General features: G+C 46.7%; 1 protein-coding gene across 1 annotated transcript in view; it reads left to right on the top strand.

The window, feature by feature from the left end:
* The first annotated feature begins 10,717 nt into the window (after window positions 1-10,717).
* The window catches only part of PLS1 (plastin 1), a 697,248-nt gene continuing 694,831 nt past the window's right edge, over window positions 10,718-13,134 (top strand). Inside the window, exon 1 of the mRNA XM_069618268.1 lies at window positions 10,718-11,010. The gene's annotated coding sequence lies outside the window, so the exon portion shown is untranslated. The remainder of the gene's footprint in view (window positions 11,011-13,134) is intronic.

Genomic DNA, 13,134 nt, shown 5'->3' with positions numbered 1-13,134 from the left:
CCCAAACTGTGGTGTCAAGATTAAGTCAAAGGAAATCACTTCCTGATGGGTGTTCTGTATATTCATGGTGATTGGGGCAGTTTGTTGTCTGATCGGACCGGAAATCAATGCCGTGCCGTCAACTGCATGTACAGGTTCTGGGTGTTGCTTGGTAACCAGGGGTAGATTCAATGACTTGGCCAATATTATATCAACATAATTGCCTGTGGCACCTGAATCATTAACAATAGAAACTGTGTGAATGACATCTGAAGTGGGTTTCAAAGTAGCCTGGACCACCACTGGCCTAACCCTCCCAAAAGCAGGTATCATTTCCGAGGGAGTGAATGAACTGCTCGATCCGGCCCTCGAGTCTAGGGTCGAGCAGTCAGAAAAAACGAATTTTTAGTCTTGGGACGCCGAGGACAGGTTTGACCGTTTAAACAACAATAATAACAGGCGTTGTCCGTTCTACAGCGTTCTTCTCGATTTGGGAAATTGCACTGCGGATTCCGCCTATTTGCATGGGTTCACCACCAGTATCTGTGGAAGAGGAGGTCTGAACTGTATTAGGAAACCCTGCTTCATTTTTACGTTCAGAACGCCGTGCGTCTATCTGTAGGGCGAGGTCAACTAGTTCAACATGTTGTGTGGGCAGAGAGGGTATAACGGCCATAGCTTCCTTCATGGAATTACTGAGTCCTCTATAAAACACCACTGCCTTCTTTGTTTCGGGCCAAGAGGTCTCAGCGGCCAATTGATTGAATCGGGCAATATATTCTATGAGTGAACCCTTTCCTTGAGATAATTCCAATAACTCGAGATCCCGGGACTGGGCCTTGTGGCGTGTGTCAAATACCTGAGACATTTCTGTGACTAGTAAGTCAAAATCATAAAGAACAGGACTGTTGTTTTCCAGTAACGGGTTTGCCCAAGCGGCAGCTGTACCAGCTAGATGAGATAATGTAAATGCTGCCTTTGTGGTGGAATCGGGAAAAGCCTGAGGTCTACAGAGAAAATGCAATTTGCATTGGTTTATGAATGTACGAAACTTTCGGGGATCCCCATGAAATCTTTCTGGAGCAGCCAAAGGAAAGGGCGTGGGCACAAGTACGGGAACCTGAGGTGCTGCCGTAGGAACGATAGGTGGCGCTACTGCTCGTGGGGCCGCCGCCAAATCGCCAAACTCTGCATCAGCGGGTAAGGGATTGTGAGCACTTTGGATGAGGTCTAACCGCTGATGTATGGCGGTATTGGCAGCTTTCATATCCGCCCTCAACACTGTGATTGCCTGTACCAATGCAGCCACGGGGTCGTCGGCTGCGGCTTCCATATTCAACACAACCCGCGGCTTCACAGTCCGTCTTGACTTGACTCGTCGTGAAGAATATATGGACCTCTGTCCCCAAGTTCCACACAGAGAGAAAGAAAAACTACTCCCTGTGCGATCCTTGAGGCCACAGGTGGTGGTGGTTGTTTCGCAGGACCAGATGATGCCGAGGACCCCAGAGCTGTGGAATGAATTTAGGTATTAGTACAAACAAGCACAGTACTGCCAACAATATAACTTATTGAAACAGGGCTTACCCAAGGGTGATTTTCTAACTGCCAGGAACTCTGAGGCTGTGGTGCAGGGACGCGTCAGTAATCCTTAAAAGCCAGGCGCCAGCAAACTCAGCGCTGGCTACGACCTGATGATTCTTGGATGTATTCTTAACACTGTGGTACTGTAGCAGTTCGAGGAACTCTGGAGAACGTGGAACACTTGACAAAGCAGAGAAGGGTAATCCAATCAATCCGTGAAACGTTGGCTAAAGTCCAAAAAGTCTGTAAATCCGAGCAGAAACCAAACGCCAAATCCAAGGAGCAAGAAAAACCAGTCCGTAATCCGTAGGCTTGAGATCTGTAACCAAATTAATCCAACGTGAATCGAAAACGCCAAACAGTGTCGTGAAACAGCTGTGAAGCGGCGAGTGATTCAAAGTGCGCCGCTTTTATACCTGCTGACTCCTGATCACGTGAGCGGAGCTCAGGGCACGTGACCGGAAATTCGGCCCAGAACCGGGATGTAGTTGCCGCCGATTGCTCCTGCTCCAGCCCTCTCGCAATCTCCATGGCAGTTGCCAGCGGAAACGAGGGAACAAATAATATCGCCCTCTGACAGAGCCTGGAAGTTGGTGACGCTTCCCTCGCACCACAGGTAGCGTGATCATGTGAAGGGTTGACTGTGACTTGGAGAGTCTCGCTGTGTTATGTGTCAGGGAGTCCCCAAGGGTATGAGTGTTCTGTAAGGCGGTGTGCCTGGTGTGCCTGACCTTCCTACTGCGCATGACACCTGCACCTTAAACTGAAAAATGGCCTGACCCAGAAAAGGACGCCGATAAAGAGAGCAAGATCGTGCAACAAGGGACGCGAACACACAACACTGACAGAACCCTGAAGAAGCAGCCCCATTGGAAGGAAACACGCCTAACGCAGCCATAACCGGAGCTAAATTTGTAAAAGAAAAATCCTTATAATCACACCTTACCTCGCGACAACTACGGAACACCGACACCTCAACACGGAAACCTCGAGGCATGCAAAGAATTTTCGGAAACACCCGGAAAAAAGACGGGAGCACTCAACAAGAGGGTGGGATGGTTCCAACCCCATTACGCCTTACATCACAAGAACAAAGGGGCACCATCAATTTCCACAACATCCCACACAATACGACAAAGCCCCGGCAACCAACAATGCTACCTCCGACCTAAACAAAAAAGCAACAAGAAAAACCACTGATCATGATGAAAAGAAATTGGAGAACCATAAAAAACTCCAACCTAACTGATCTCCTGGAACTCAGCAAACCACAGGGAACAACCATGGAAGAAGCTGACCTAGACAAAAAAGTTTCACTACTCCATACCTGGATTGCAACAACGCTAGACGACATCGCCAAAGAAAAGCCCTTCACCCCATCACGTAAGAAAACAACAGCAAAATGGTTCACCCCACTACTCATCGCCATGAAAAGAAAAAAAACGAAAACTAGAATCTGAATGGAGGACCAACAACACCACTGAAAACAAATTGAAATTCCTGCAACAGATCTGCTCATATAAAAAGGAAATACAAAAAGCAAAGAGGAAACACTACAACAACCGTATCTTCAGAGCACCAAACGCCCAAAAAGAACTCTTCAAAATCATAAACGTAATTAAAAAAACACCGGGCTGCAACAACACGCCAATTCCATCGATGAAACTTTGCGATGACCTAGGAGACCACTTCAAAAACAAAATAACCTCCATCCAACACACCATACAAAACAGACCAAGCAATCACACCTCAAACCCCACCGACACCGACGAGGAACATCCAAACAAGCTACGAAGCTTCCCAGAAATATCAGTGGAGACTTTCGTCAAACTGGTAAGCCAAAGCAACAAATCAGGCTCTCCTGAAGACCCTTGCCCCCCGGACATATACAAAACAATTCTCAAACAAGGAACCCTCATGGAATACCACAGTAATCTCCTCAACCTCAACAGGTAAAGTACCACAGGCCTTCAAATCAGCTTACATCAAGCCGCTACTCAAAGACACAACAGGAAACGTAGAGGACTTATCCAACTACAGACCCATTTCCAACATACCCTACATAGCCAAACTGCTAGAAACGTATGTCTACAAAATAACCCAAGAATTAATAGAAGAGCACTGCCTACTAGACCAGGCACAAGTTGGTTTCAGACCAATGAGAGGAACAAAATCAGCTCTCCTCTCAATATGGGACGACCTAAAAACGAACGCAGACTCTGACAACAGTACCGCCCTGATTCTCCTTGATCTGTCCGCAGCTTTCGACACGGTCAACCACGACATTCTCATAAAGAGATTAGAAGGACTAGGGATAACAGACACCGCCCTACTATGGATCAAATCCTTCCTAACAAACAGAACCGAAACCGTATGGATGAAACCTAGAGACTCCACGTGCAGAGTACAACAAGGATCATCCTTGTCCCCGCTTCTGTTCAACATCTACATGTACCTATTAATCAAACTCATCAAAAAACACGGGCTCACATGCTACAACTACGCAGATGATACTCAAATAATCTTCAACATACAAGACACCCAAGAAGAAAACACTTCACTAGAGAATTGCCTTCGTGATATATTCAACTGGATGAACCTCAACCACCTCAAAATCAACCCAGGCAAAACAGAGATGATGATTGTTTCAAAAAAGGGAGGAGACATCAGCTAAATCCCCTAGCCAAGAGAGCTTGGCACCACACCAGCACCATCATCAACTGTAAAAAACCTAGGGGTCCTGATGGATAATAACCTCACTCTAGAGCCACAAGTAAACGCTCTACTCAAGAAATGTTTCTTCCTCCTGCAAGCAGCAAAAAGGATCCTACCGTTCCTGTCGTTCGCCAACAAAACACTTACCATCATCGCTCTGATCATGTCCAGAGTAGACTACGCCAATAGCCTATACTCGGGCATGCCCAAACGACTTCTAAAAAAACTACAACGCATACAAAATGCAGCAGCCAGACTCCTCCTCAAGCTACCCAGAAGAGAACACATCACACCCGCGCTAAAAATACTACACTGGCTACTATTAAAACAGCGAATAAAGTTCAAGCCCATGTGCATCACGCACAGCGCAATACACAAACAAGGCGCAGAATTCCTAAGCGATAAACTACGCCTACATCAACCGACAAGAACACTGAAACCAAAACCCTATAACAGAAGAAAACTCGGAGGATCCTCTTTCTCTCACCAAGCACCGAAAACATGGAATGACCTACCTATGTCACACTCAACCCCCGGTCCTACCTGTTTGTCCTTCGCCACTCTCTTCTTTGTGGGTTTCTCTGATTTCCGAGAAGTCCTGGACTTCAACAGGTACAGCCGGTGGTCCTGTATATCCAGCGTGGAATGTGATTGGAGACAGAGGAAGAGTTCAGGATTCCAGGAAGCAAGGGTAGACTACGTTCAGGAATAAGCGCAGAACCAGGAAAGAAGTTGCTGCTCACAAGCTATACAAGCAGGGTGTATGCACGGAGTAAGGAAGGGAACCAGGAAGGAAAGAGCGAGCGGCCTGGAAGAGGAGTAACCGCTCTGAGGTCCAGGAGTGAAGGGGAGAGAGGATTGGAGTATCGGAACAGCGATACGAGGAAGGAACGCTAGGCTGTCATGAACCGCTGTCTGCGTCCCTTCTGGACTTCGTGGTCCCTGACACATAGGGGATTGAACTCAGTAATCCTTCCAACATGGCCGCTTGATGCGGAACGCTGCTTACCAGTCTTTGCGTTACATGCTCTACGTTCTACAAAATAGACACGCCCCCGTGACTCTGCGCGTCTCAATGCTACCGCTCGCCGTAGCTGGACGTATGCTGCCGGTGTTCGCTCAGGGCTGTTTTCCTGATCTCTATTCTCGGTTCCTTGATTCCTCCTCCTTTTCCTTTCATCCCTCAACTTACCCAAAACCTTCCTGGATTTTCACCCGTGTTCGAGCCACGGGTTCCGTGCCTCCACGTGTGGACTTTGTTCCTTCCTGGACAATCTGAACGAAGCACGCTGGAATCCGAAGACCCGCGCGCAGGTTTATACAAATCCCAGACCGTGCGGAAGAAGTCACAAAAGAAGGTCGCAAGCAAACAGGAAAGACAGGTGAGAAGGGGAGAGACTTGTGATATAGGCACACTAACCGCTAACTCGTAAAGGAGCGTTGAGACGCAGAGCACCGCGGGGGCGTGCCCTTTTTGTAGGAGTCCATCGCTCCGGCGTAAACGCTGGAGCGCAGCATGACTGATGCGGCAGCCATGTTGAGAGGAACACCGCCCCGGTGGTACAATGCAGCATGGACCAGGAAGTCCAGAAGGGGCGCGAGTGGCGGTTCATGAAAACCTAAGAATATACGGAACACAACAAACCACCTAGCATTCAGGAAACTCCTGAAATCATGGCTCTTCACAGCGTAACCACAACAGTGATGCACTGGAATGCCCACCTCACTAAACAACGATGAAAATAACACCAACATCGGTCACTCCCAAAATGGACAAACACTGAACCCAAAGAACGGACCACACGACAGACCATAAGATATCATGGGAAATAGCCACAAAAGGAGGTCACCATAGACTGATCACATACTTAGACCGAGACAAAAGCCTTAAATGACTCATCTACTCTCTCCCGGACGCACCATATCCAATCCCCCAGCAGACGCATTTAGATAGAAAGTTTGTGAGAGGAGTCCACTACACCAACTCCAGCACCCAAGGATGAGAATAGACACCCAACCCACATTAATCAATCCATCAGCATTAGAACACCTACAGAGCTCGCTAGAATAGAACGGCGAGGGGCTATTAGAACACTTACAGAGCGCGTTAGACCAGCACAGGGAGCGCCTCACACAAACCAAAACCGTGCCAGGAGTAACCCCTTCACCCACCCTGATGAGATCGTGCGGATTGGCGAGCGCCACACTCGGACAGATTTCTGAATGCTAGCATGTTAAACTTCATACAACCCACTAACAAAAAACTCAGCATTTCTGCATTTTCAGATCCACCAGAGCGCCTGGGAACCAACTACGTTGGTGACGGTGCGCGGTACAAATACCTTTAACATTCAACATCCCTCCCTCCAGACCCACACCCATGTGCCCCCATCCCTGCCCCCAGACCTACACCAATGTACCCCATCCCTCCCTCCAGACCCACACCAATGTGTCCCTATCCCTCCCTCCAGACCCACACCAATGTGCCCCATCCCTGCAGACCCACACTGATGTGCCCCATCCCGCCAGACCCACATCCGTCCAATGATTCAGACCCCAAGACGCCCAATCCTCCCTCTAAACCAATACCATAATGCTCCATCCTCCCTCCACATAGCAAGATGCCCTTTCCCCCTTGCAGACCCACACCAAGAAGCCCATGTACCTTTCCCGAACCCCACGCAGATAGCCCCAGCCCTGTAAAACCACCCATCCTAAACACACCCTCACCCAACATTAAATTACCCTATTAGTCCCCTTTGATCAGTTAAACACCACCATCCACTGTCCCTGTTCCTATTCCTAGCCCTTCATACCTTTCACGTTGAATAGCTTCACTTGATTTTTAAAGTAAATGTAATTTTCCGCTCCCCCGTCTCAATCTGTTGTCTTGCAGGAACGTTCAAAGTATCTCAAATAAAATGCGAATTGTATTCTCAGCCAGCCAAGAGAACACAGATTGCTGTTGCTCTTGCAGCCTGGCAGCCAGAGCCTTCCCGGATCCCCCTCAGAAAAATGAGGATGAGGGACAAAACGAAGTCGGACGCTCCATCGGGGATCTTGCAGAAACGTTCCCGCTATCCCAAATAAAATGCCCACTGTAACCGCTGCAAGCTAAAAACACGCACGTTTCGGTTGCACACGCACCGGCAGTCGAAGCCTTCCTGCGATTCCTGCTGCTCTTGCAGCCTGGCAGCCAGAGGCTCCCCGAGAGCCAGCTCGATTACATCTGGTGTTAAAATGTCCACCTTAACCGCTGCAACTGCAAGCCAAAGGCATTCAGATTCCGGTTGCACTTGCAACGGCAGCCAGACAGGCTGCCGGTGCAAGTGCAACCAGAATCTGCGCACAGCTCCTGTAGCTACCCTCTGAAAGCAGTTGGGTGGCTGCATCATGTGGAATAGTTTCAATGTTAATAGGGGTATTTATTCATGCAATGTTTACGGATACAGGTATACGACAAACATTGCATGGATGAATTAATAAATAATGGACAGGGTCACCAGGGGGAAGTTACAGTTTGCTTTTCCTGCAGAAGTGCCAGCCACTGGTGCTTCTCCCTATCTTCATTATGGCAGCGGGCATATGTCCTGTCAAAGTTGCGGCCGGGGCCCCTGCTGAGCTCCACTTTTTGGAGACCGGCCCACTTAAAGCACTGCGCCAACTATGGCACTGCAGCTGCCGTGCACAAACACCCAAATCTCTGCATTCCCCGGGACCAGTGTTGCCAGGTCAGAAGGAATAAATAAGCTGAATGCCCCTACAAAACAAGCCCAAAACAAAACAAGATGACTCCCCACCAAATATGCAGAAAAAACAAGTGTGCCTCTAAAACACTGTGGATGGGTCTCTAAAGTTGAAAAATAATATTAACGCAAAGAATACATAGAGGGAACACAAATATAATATGTTAGAAAAAAAGCATTTATTCAAGTTGTTATTTTTCTAACAATTAGTGTTGATGAATTTCTTGAATGTGTGCGACTTATAAAAGCACATCATTGGCCTTTTGGATCCTTGGCTTCTCTGGTGCACTTTCCAACTGGTCCTTGATTTGTTGCTTTCTTCTGGTCCATTATAAGTATGGGCCTACAAGGACCAGCATGCAAAGTGAAAATCCAGGAGTGTCTCATGGCATCACGCATTATAAAGGCACCCCAATTGGCCGCAATACCCTTGACAGTTGCTCCTCTTTTCTGCCACCCCTCTGGTCCTTGACTCTCTTGTGAATCACTCTCCTCTGGTCAGTCGCACTTCTGACCTTAGGCAACTTGGTTGATCACTCTCCTCTGGTCCTTGGTTCATATGATCCATCACCCCTCTGGTCATTGGCTCCCTCATGAGTTGCTCCTCTAGTAAATCACTCCTTACATTTTGATGTAATCATAAAATAAATGGGTGGTTACCGAGAATCATTTTTGGCGAAGACAAAGAATAGCCATTCAGAATGTTTACAAAGCGTTCACTTGTACTCCCCATTTGAACTAGCCAGGTGCAATGGCAGTACCAGTGAAAGGACTCAGCCATTTGGTTCAAGCTAGAGTTGGTCTGTCAATGTAGGGAGCAAGAAGGAAAATTAAACCTACATGAAAAATAACAAATTGTCAAATGGAATAGTCCTGTTTTTATAATATGGCGTATGTAGACCGATATTGGCTTTGTGTAACATGTAATTGCATCTAAACCCAGCACAATGTCAAATATCCAGCCACAGCCATTACATGAAGAGGTACAGCTATTATATGGCTATTGTATGATCAGATGTTCCCATCAAATGTCCAAGTGTAGCCCATGGTTACATAAGTAAACACAGCTACTACTGCCATATACCCCTGTTATAGTGTCATACGCTCAGGCTTTGCCATCATGTGCCTGGTACTGGTTCACATGCCAGTGAAAGTTTCATATGCCTAGCTACTGCCATAATGTAGCTTCATCTCTCATATGCCTATGTAAAGCTGTACGGATCCCCCACGCTCCCCCAATCACCCCATTTAGCCTCCTTGGTTTAAAAGGTGATTGTCCATTTTAGTTTAGTTTATTGTAAGCCAAAACGATTGCATTAGAGTACAGATAGGGAGAAATTGCATATGAGGGACACACAGGTTGTAGGTGTTGTTTGGTTAATAGTCCACCCATTTGAACTCCCATTGCCATGCTAATCCCCCACCCAGTTCCTGCCCGTCCCTGCCCAAAACACCTTCTCATGGGAACTCTTTCAGCTCTCTTTAATCAAGCCTTAACATCAAACGTTGCACTCGAAGTGTGTGCCCTCTTTTTTCAAAGCAGTCTTCTGAGAGATAATGTCTTAATTTGAGCTGTAAATGCTACTGGTGTAATAAACATGTCTTAACCTGGCCTGCCTTCAGCCGATCAAGTTATAAGCACTGTGCGGGTCCTTCACTGAAGTCCTGTTAAAAAAAGCATTGGCAAATCCCAAAAAACATTGGCTTCTGTAAACGCATTAGGCATTTGCCAGGCACTGCTGTTAGATGCCCAGGTACTTGGACCATTTTGCACTGGCTACTGTTCATAGCACTGCAGCAGTGCCTGGCAAGGGCCTTTCCCATGCCTATCCAAAAGCCCAAACCAATGCCAGCCAGTGCTTGTTGCCAGCATGACTAAACTTCAAAAGTGTTGCCTTAAATACCCTGTAAGTGTTTACCTCTGTGCTAGGTAAGGAGTCTTCAAAGGGTCTTTCATACTGAAAGAGCCCATCCATGTAAAATGCCTACACACAAACCTACAAAAGGGAGTGCTGGTGCTAAAAGAAATGAGTACCTGTAGGTCGATAAGGGGCTGCAGACAACCCAGTCCAGGACGCTGCGTGTGGCTTCGCATTAGAATGGCAATCTGCCCGAGCCTCACCGCGTGTGCTTAACTGGATACGGGAGGACAGGACGTTCGCCTTTCATCTGCTTGTTTTTTTTCTTTTTTGTGAATGGAGCCAAGTCGAACAGGGACTGGCAGAAAAGCGCAACAATAAGCGCACAATTAGCGGAAAACTCGGACAAAAACCGCAAGAAGCGACCGGAAATCAGCCCAAAGTCACTTTATGAAAAGCGGACATGGCAAATTATGACTCTTGCCTCCTCTACTGATCCGCTAATTTCATAGTGCCACCTAAGGCACTGATGGCAACATAGTCACTGAATACACATTTGGAGTGTCGGGCGACTTCGCGGGCCGTTGTACTTGTGTTGAACGTTTATTCTTTTCCAGAGTGAACTTTACAATGAATATTCACTAGAGTCGGTATAGAATAACGGTTACTCGCCACTATCGCGCCAAACCCCACCCCGTGAGTGGCGTTTTACAGTAACCATGCCAACAGGCTGCATGGTTGATTCAGGGCTGGGCAATACACAGGTTTCGCCAATCAAAAAACCACCCCGGGCATCTCCACATGCCTTTTTTGTATAGCCGCGTGTGATTGGTCAAGAATGATGCTCATCCCAGAGCTACCTGCCCAGAGAGAACAGGTACGTTGGGCTTGAGAGATGACAGCTGGCTGCGTACCTAAGGCTTTGGCAGTACTCTGAGAACAGGTGCTAAACGGTCTGAACGAGACAGCAAAAGGTCTTCCTTCCACTCTGCACAACCAGTATTGCAGCCCGCTGCTAAACATCGGCAGGGCTTGAAGTCACAATCGATGAAGTCACAGAAGGGTCTGTAGCGAACCCTTCCATGGATAAAAACAGAGGACTTAAGTAACTGTTCCTACCGATGCAGGTAAGCTGGGTCGCCATCTTAGAATATGTCTTGTTCACGCAGTAAGACCTGGTCAGCAAACAACGGAGTCGCTCCACTATTGTTTAGTTAAATATATATTATGCACGTCATACCTTGGAATCCTTAGCGAATTAAAGAAGTCTGCTGTTCTTTCATGTTCGTGAAATATTATGTTTACTCACTGCACTAATGTGCTATTTGTTTCTCCCCTGGCCTCTTATTGCACTATACAAAAATTAATTTCAAATGAACGTAAACAGAACAGGCTAAAAACCAGGTTTTCCGAAGTTAATACAGTACTTATAACCAGCAATCAATTACCTTATCAGGTACATTTTGTTTTGTCACAATTCACATAATCACTGACATAAATCATGCGAACATGACCCATTCAATGTAGGTGTTTGTCATTTTTTTTCTTTTCATGCTGGGATTTCTAGTCCTGGATTTGTGATTAGAAATCTAAGACTACAAGTCCCAGAATGCCAATAAAAACAGCATTGACAAAGCCAACAGTTGTCTTTTGTGTAGGTCTGGGTTAGGAATTTACTAGGCACTACCTCATAGCTCCCAACCTTTTTTGTCACCTAGGCGGGTGAAAACACCCGATTTTCTTTTTGGCGGGTGAGCGGTCCATTGAAGTGAATGGGCGTATGAGGGACTTGGCGGGTGATTCGTCTGCTTTGAAGCCGGGTGACACCCGCCAAAAGCGGGTGAGTTGAGAGCTATGCTACCTGGCCATAAGATGACGACAACTAGCTAATTGTGTAAGTTTCTGGTCTTATGATGAAAGTGCCTGGCAAATGCCCATCTAATACCTATATTCAAGCCCACGCTGTTGGTATTGCCAATGCTTGTTTTTAATAGGAACTCAGTGCGAGGAACAGCTGTGAGAACAGTTAAAATGTGTATAAATAAAGTAGCTGAATGGACACTTGATTAAGACATTTGTATTATGCCAGGAGCAAGTTGATCGCTGCAATTAAGCCATTAACCCTCAGAAAGCTGCTTAGAAATAACAATGATAGCCCCATAACATCAACAATTTGATGTTACTGTGCAATAGAACTAGCTCACAGAGATCCCAGGTGGGTGTGTTTTGGTCAAGGTGGGGTGAGTAGTAGTAGAAAATAGCCACAGGGATTATCAGGCCGTTTGGCAGTCAGTGGGTGGTTGTAAAGTCAAACAGCCCCATGCTGTGTCCCTCCTCACATGCCACCTCCTTCCTATCTGTACTCTTATGCCAATAGTTGCAGCTTATAAGTACCACCTAATGTCCAGAATTAACCAGGAATGGAAATGTACCTTCCAAATTGAATGGGTCATGTTAATATGAATTAATGTACTTGTGTAGACATGTTTGAAATTAAATTTCATGTCTAGCCTGATGACGAGATGTAATAAGTCGGGCAACTATTTCTGCAGTCTCTTTTCTGTCCTAGAAATGCACTATAGTTTTTCTTCAGATTTTCTTGTGAAGTTGTATTCCTTCTTGGATAGCTTCACAACGTATATTTTTGTGTGCAAAGAGGTCAGGGTGTGGAGCAACACCCTGAGTTGGTGCAAAACGTGCATACTTGACTATGGTTTCATCATCGCGTAAACAAAATGAAGTAAGTGACCGCAACCACGTACTGAACAGTATCCTCACTCTACTCACCCCCATGACCTCACCCAACGCATCAGCTACATCATACCCATAGCTGGTACCAACCTGACCTGATTTCAAGCAAAAGCCACATCTCTGTGCAAAATCGAATTATGGTATCCTGGTTTGACCACTTCGCAATGCCCTTCACACTCACTCTGCTACATCTCGCCTGCCATCCCTCCCGGCTCCAGACATTTAAATCCAACTCTTTACAGACACATCCTTATCACCAGTCATACCACCCCCTCCTCCCCTCACACATCCCTTCCATTCACCTCAACGATTACAACACCACCATCACCCAAGCACTTGACAAATAGTCCCCCTCAAAACACAACAAACCCACAACTACCACCGTAAACCAAAGTTCAACAATTCCCTCCTCTCCATCAAACAGGATAACAAACACATTGAAAGAGCCTGCAAACGAACCCATGCCCTGCCATCAGGATACCTCTGAAACAAATACAAGA

Source organism: Ambystoma mexicanum, chromosome 10 (genome assembly GCF_040938575.1).
Source record: "Ambystoma mexicanum isolate Mex_15411 chromosome 10, UKY_AmexF1_1, whole genome shotgun sequence".
In the NCBI taxonomy this organism is placed as follows: Eukaryota; Metazoa; Chordata; class Amphibia; order Caudata; family Ambystomatidae; genus Ambystoma; species Ambystoma mexicanum.
Note: the sequence above shows the minus strand (reverse complement) of the source record. Positions and strands in the feature narration are given on the sequence as shown.